This window comes from Cimex lectularius, unplaced genomic scaffold (genome assembly GCF_000648675.2).
Source record: "Cimex lectularius strain Harlan isolate CLEC.00 unplaced genomic scaffold, Clec_2.1 scaffold6, whole genome shotgun sequence".
Taxonomy (NCBI): Eukaryota; Metazoa; Arthropoda; class Insecta; order Hemiptera; family Cimicidae; genus Cimex; species Cimex lectularius.
In genome coordinates this window covers 1405096-1412584 of record NW_019392677.1, presented here as the reverse complement: position 1 = coordinate 1412584, position 7489 = coordinate 1405096, and the positions used below count along the sequence as shown (strand labels likewise).

Here is a 7489-nt window from a genome sequence, read left to right as displayed (position 1 = left end):
CCCCAGAGTACTCGATATTCCTCGGGGCGGGGTTGAACCCACTCCATTCGCGCTAATAACTTACTTTTACTCTCCAGACGTCACACACTCACCCTAGAGCACTCGATATTCCTCGGGGCAGGGTTAAACCCACTCCATTCTTGCTAATAACTTACTTTTACTCTCCAGACATCACACACTCACCCCAGAGTACTCGATATTCCTCGGGGCGGGGTAAATAACCCCTTCCTTTCATGCTTAAATTTGAATTTCAGTAAGAATATTAATATTATTCTACGTTCAATATGTTGTCGTTCTGGTCGTATTTTAAACAATACCAAAATACAATTCTACAACAGATTCAAAAAGTCAGTACATACGATTAAATATAATTCTAATACAGTAAAAATCATCACAATTAATACTGAACAGTAAGAAACTTACAAAACATATTATCTTTACAACCTTTCGCTTTACAAATTCCAAATGATAATAAATCTAATTGGCAAACAGCACTGTGTAGCACATTTAATTTAAAAGGTACGAGTTCGGTAAAACCATGTTTAATAACATTTTACATAATTTATAATTGTTTACGTCTACACACATAAAACAAAATCGATTTTTGTTGTCTTTGTCTTTGTATACTAAATAAACCTTCACTTGGATCACTTTTGACAGTTCTGACTGTTTGGCTGAGTGGAATGCTCGTCTGTCAGGCCACATGCCGGACGTCCGTTCTCCTAACTAGACCACTGCTGCTTATAATAAAGATACAACGGTGAAGTTTGTATATTCCTATTTTTATATCAGCGAAACCAATTCTGTAGTTTTTGCGACTATAATGTATCAGTAGTTTTGCAACTGTAACCGATTTTTTGCGACTAAAGAGCGTAGAGTAGTTTTTGCGTGTATTGACTGTTATCGCCTCCAAATCGTCTTTCGAGAGACGAGGGAAACGTGTATCAAACCTGGAGCCGGAAAGCTGAGAAAACAGATGTGAAAAGGGACGCCGCAAATTCCTGAAATATCACTTTTTTTTGTAAATCCTGACGCCCATTATTTAGATGCCCGTGTTATATCTCTAAACTCGCCCGGCACTAATAAAAACAAAGTGTGAAAGTTTCATAGAAATCGGTTCAGTAGGTTTCGTTTTTATAATTAACACACACACAAGAACATTTGTATAGATAGGCCTAACAGTAATTCTATTTTTCTTTAAAGTTATAAAAAAATTGCATACTATTATATATGTTTTAAAATGGAACTAAAATTTATAAAACGAATACATATAAATTCAGTTTACGAATTATCGATCCAGATCAAGCTAGCAACATATAAAACAAAAAACTTAATGATGGAGGACGAGAAAATTACTCAACTGACTTTGAAAATGCATATCGCACTATAGTATGGTAATAAATTAAAAATTAATCAAAAACTCAAGTTAATATATGAATAATTTTACTAAAAATTATATTATGCAAAAATTAACATTAGGAATGACATAACAAAAATTGTTATCTATTAAAATCAATCTATTAAAAATTTTATTTTCATCAATGATACATAATTGATTGCATGTTTTCCGTTTCCAGAAAAACGCCTTTTTCTGTTGTTGGCAAGGGTGAAAATTCACATTGGCAGACTAGGTTTTTCGAAGTGGGATCGGTTGATCGTTTCTGACGCATCTCTAGGGTTAATTTAAGTCCGGTAATTCACTGGAGGGATGCCCAATGGCGTTTATGGGCCAACTCCTAACTGTTTTAACGGCTTAGGCCAGGTCTCGGGATAGAGTTATAAAGCTTATTATATTCCAATGTGAAATATCGATTAGGCTCAGATTTCGCTTAATCACTGGTACCAAGGACGAATAAATTCAGCTGGCGAGTCTCTGAGAGCTTTTCACAACTGCCCTGGTATTTCCCAGGTAGTATTTTCTCCAACATAGGGCTATTATAATTTAACAAATACAAAAATGAAACATTTTACGATAGCAGTCGGATGAGTACTTTACGAATCGGCCGCTGCTGCTGATATAATTTTTCAACAGTAATCCACCTCGGCAGAGATAAATGTTTTTTTTTAAAGACATTTCTGTGCTTCAACATTCCAGTTGTTTCAATTTTTCTAATAGAATTTCGGTTTTATTTTTCTATCCACTGTTTGCCTCCACCCATTTTTAAGTATATTATAAAAATTTACGAATTCTTATGGCTTTTAATCAACTTTTGGCAGTTATATTGTAAAAGCTGGCACGTGATTGATCTGTACATTGCAAAACTAGTTTTACTTTGAATTGGCTTGTATACGTTTCAGTAACATGAGCTGCACAATCAATATTGTCCCGATATAATTATTTATTATTATTCATTCCAAAATCCTTGTAAGATTCATTTTGAAACGCTTAGTACCAATCCTAGGTACTCCTTTAATCATTCCTTCTCACCAATGCCGTCCTCACCATTCCACGTTCCAACAAGCCACCATCTCATCTGCTCTAGAAAACAACAAAGGGTATTGCTCGGGTCCGTTCCTAGATGTAGCCCATGCTTTTCATAGGGTCTGGCACCCAGGAATGCTTTATATGGAGTGAGGTGCGCCAACTAGTGCTCGGAAGTCAGACGGATACAAGCCGGTGTCCCACAAGGGGACATTTTTGGCCCTAAACTTTATATAATTTAAACTGCTGATATACCTACACCGTAATACAATCATAACCACCTAAGTTTTCTAACTCGTATACGATCCAATCTACCTCAATCAAGAATACCTTTGTAGTGGTCCAAAAAGTGGAGGACCAGACTGAATAAAGAAAAATGTACTCAGTGTAGGATACTAACAGAAATCCTTAAGTTTACATGATAAGATACTAAAGAATGTTTTAGTTTTCCATTTACTTTGGTCAAAAGGCGGCTTTGAGTTGGTTTTCCCATTAACCATATTAATGAACATTATTGTATTTACAAGAGTCACAAAAACACATACTGCCTCATAAAAAGGAAAACAAAGCGAAGTGAGTAGTAATAGTCTACGTTCAAAAGTATGTAAATAAGAGGAATCTTTGACTAACTGATACTGCTGATCCATTTTAAGATAGATCATAAATTCTTTTGAAAGTAACTATGAGAAGCCTTAAACCTTCATCATATGTCTAATGCTTTCCATTGTGTTTCACATCCAATGCTCCTGATTAAATTAAAATATTATGGGATGTATCCAAAAGCCTACTTTTGAGAGAATGTTTGTTGAAAGGCAGGAAACAAATTGTGAAACTTTAGTGTACCACAAGGCTGTTATGGGTCACTTGGTTTTCTATTTGCTGTTAACAACCTATGTGTCTGCTACTGTAAACAGCTCCTTTATATTGTTTGCTAAGACGCAACTAACTTTTTTCCTTGCGAAAATCACATCTGCCATGTACTTTAAGGGCAAAAAACGTAATTCCTCCGCTGGGAAGACGTTTTTTTCATTTTATGGCTGAGTGTTCCATTTTTGCTAAGTTCAAGTTCTCTTTTCGGTCTCTAACAGAGTTTCAAGAGTTTCATCGAAAAAAATTGACTCTTAAAACTGCAGAGTACTGGTTGGTTTGTATTGAGTGTATCTGAGTACAGCAGAGAGCTCGTGGAACAATTTAATTAGTAATTTATTTTAATTTTAATTTTAGAGTACCTCTATGGGTGTTTTTCGTCCTGTGTATTGTAGTTCACAAGATTTAATTTTGCTTTATTAATCTTAGTTTGTATGTATTTATCCTTGTTTTTAAATAAATACTTGCAGCAAATGGTTTTACATCAATGTTGTATTAAAAACCTTTTATTTACTATTATGTTGCATTTTTTGTAAATAAATTTATTTCTTCAATACCTTTGGAGAAAGTGAGAGCGCGATTTTTAATGACTATTAAGTTGAAGCTATCTTAAAAAGTGAAAAGCCAACCAATATCTTTTGACCATTATGATTGGTATAATAATAGCCTAGGAAAAATAATTTATAACCGGCCCAGAAAGGCAGTCAGGACGTTGACATATAGGATGGAAATTTCAAGTCCGCGGGTGTAATTTGCGTCCTTAGGCACAGTTTATAACTGTCATTTGCAGTAATACATCCCAGCGTCTCTCTCTCCTTTGGATATTGACATAAATCAGGCAAAAGGGGTTTGGTGAACTCCGGATTAGGTCTCTTAAATAGCCAGGTTTTTGTACTTTTTGGCAGTCTTCATTTGTACAGAGTTGAAACACCCCTGTTATTTATCTTTAACTTTTACTTAACCTAAATTTTTATCTAGATAGTGCATAACATTACGATTGAATCTACAATACTGTCAACTTGTAATGCGTTTTATATTTTATAAAAACGTCAAAACTTATTTTTAAAAACAAACTTTTAATGGGCGTTCTCACAGTTTAACTTTTCTTTATCAATTAAAGTTGTTTACGACATAAATCAGTTCTTGTTCGTTTTTACAGAAAGCTATCTATTTTCGATTTATAAACTATTGTTCTTTCTTATATATGGTACTATTTTAATTTTGTTATTCACAACAGCAAAAATAACTCGGGTAATTTTGATTTCTTTTCGGAAAAAGTGAACATATTTTCTCATTTTTTTGTATTTATACTCATCAAGCCGTCTTTGTTAGTCCACGGGGTTCATAAATCGTCAAATTTCGACAACTTTTGTACTAAGACGACTATGTAGTCCTTAAACCTATTTTAGGGATAATAAAAACAAACACAGAATTGTCCATCACAGAATGTATCTAAAAAAGACAAAAGGAGAAGAGGATAAACTGTATGGTCGCTAGATACAGTAAACGTAAGCTAAAACAATCCTCACAAGACTTACAAAAGCTTAGAGAGAGGTAATATCAGAGGAGTGATAGGACTACTAACCGGTCACTGACATCTGAGAAAACATCCTCACAACATGGGCATATTCAATGATGATACGTACTGTCGATTATGCAATGAGTAGGAACAATAAGCCACTTATATCATCTCTGTTCAATGGAACCTGGGAAACAAAGAAATCACAGGGAAAAGACGACAGCCAATGCACTCCTTAAAAGAAAGACCATAGTGAACTACGGTACTACACTTCCTAAGGAACTAGGAAAGTACAACCCAGAAGGCTGCTGCGTGGGGTAGATAAACACGCTATTCCCGTCCCAGTTTCATCATAATCACCAAAGACGCCACGCAGAGCATTGCCATCGCAATTGCATTTGTTAATCGAACTAAAGCATTTTTTTAAATCAAGACTGTTGGTTATTTATTTGAACTATACTATATATTTGATTGACAGATTAAATAAAATCCACCCAAAAACTAAATTCATATTTGAGATTGAACGTAATGAAACGATATCATTTCTATATTTATTAATAATGAGAACGGATGATCACAAATTTAGTGTTGATAATTATACAAAACAACCGGATACACGTGATCGAATATTGAATTTTTTATCTTCACATCTTTTAAAAACAAAAAAATTACCCTTAAAAACTAATAAATCTAGCTATAAAAAATGAAAAAATAAATTGTAGAATAATAATTACAATAGAGATAGTTGTGAAACACAAAAAAAGTATGTAGGTTTTATATTCATTGCTGGTTTAGTGGAAAAAATACTTAAAATAATTTAAAAAAATAAAATATTTGTAAGGATATCTGTTTTACAACTACTTAAAATAAAAAGTAAGCACTGTCATTCCAACAATCAGAGGTAACATAAATAACAGGAACAAAGTAAAATTGTATACAAATTAAAGTCAGCAAAAAGACACGTTGGAAAAACAGGAATGTCTTAAAAACATAATAAAACAACACGAAAAAGTGCCATAAATCAGCAACAAACCACAGAATTAGCTCAACATGTTTTTGAAACAAAACATAAATTTGCATTTCACAATGCTAAAATTCTTATAAACTAAAAATATGAAAATAAATTAAGTTTATTAGAAACTAGTCACAGTAACTTCACTGAAAACAATGTTAAAATAAAAACTGTCAGACAGAAAATGAATTACCAATATAAGAATATTTGCAATGTTTATGAAACTAACATAGATAGTAAGGGGAATATTATTTAAAGTGAGCATACATACTATTGGTACATTTATTTATTATTTTTACATATGTATTTTTATTGTTATTCTTATAATGATTGATCTTATTTTTGTTATTTACTGTTTCCACATTTTATAATGTTGTCTAGTATTTATTGTTTTTATTGACAGTAACTCTATACTTATATTTATAGTATTTATTTGATATATCTAACCGTCATAAAATATTATTCATCACGGTAAATGTTTAACACGTTAAAATTTATTTTTCACTATATATTTGTATAGTTTACGTTATATATATTACATATAGTTTACGTTATCTAATGACAAGTAATTGAGACTTCCTTGTTTTTGTAACCGTTGTAGTCTTGCTAACCTGTGAGTTCAATTTAGGTAAATAGCAAGGCGGGTATACAAAAAAGATTTCTTACTGATTAATATTGTAGATCTGAAGAGAGAGACCAGGGACGTGGCCCAAATGCATTAGGGCAAATAAATAGCAAAAAACGATAAATGGTGTGTTTAGTTCCAACAAATAACGAACTTTCTTGTTTTAAAATATTGTTACCACCAAATTAAGTAAATATTATTAAATCATTTTTCTTAACAATGTACCCTCTTCCATAATATATAAAGAAACAATTCAGATTATGTAAGTTGGAGATTCTAAAGGCATTCTTATAACTAAATTCTTATAATTTTATGTCAATTACGGCGTACATTTGTATCTTAACAGTTCATTAAATAAAAACAACCCAGTGTAAAGGTAAACGGGAAAAAGCGTCAACTAAGTTGCTCATGCGTTTTAAGTCACGTTTCAACTTAAACGGTATGACTCATGGAATTCAACAACAAAGCTTAACTGGATCAAACTTAAGTCGATCAAGTTTTATGAACCACAGCTTCTCGAGGTAAATTTCGCTCAACGGTTTTCAATGAAAGCAGAATCGTCAGAACGCACCTTTCGTGTTTTGAGAACGGATGGATTGGATGATCGACATGTACCAGATTGTAACACAAATATGAGAGGAAAGCGGATACCATCTTTCATCGGGAGGTTGAAAGTTCAGTGTCATGTGTGGTGATTAGTGACCGTTAATCGATAATTATTCAGAAATCGTGAGATGCGGTCTGGTGTGATGTAGGTTTCAGAAAAACATTTTTTTTATCGTACCAACGTTTCGATCTTTATTGAGATCATCTTCAGGGCCGGGATTTACAAACATTGTTTACATTTAACAAATATATGTAGGATATGGAAAAAGGTGAATTTATACAATTCTTAATATATTTTTTATATTCAATCAAAATATTTCTACTCACTCAAAGTGTTTGTTTTCTGTGTAATTGTGCCATTCTTGCGTGTCGTGTTGAGAGTGCCAGTGAGATATTGCTGTTTTGTGTTTATTTATGTTGGATTTGAAGAGGTGGAGA

General features: G+C 32.9%; 1 protein-coding gene across 4 annotated transcripts in view; it reads right to left on the bottom strand.

Moving 5' to 3' along the window:
• LOC106673751 (cyclic nucleotide-gated cation channel subunit A) overlaps positions 1–7489 on the bottom strand; it is a 353803-nt gene that overhangs the window by 62412 nt on the left and 283902 nt on the right. The gene's annotated exons all lie outside the window — the stretch shown is intronic.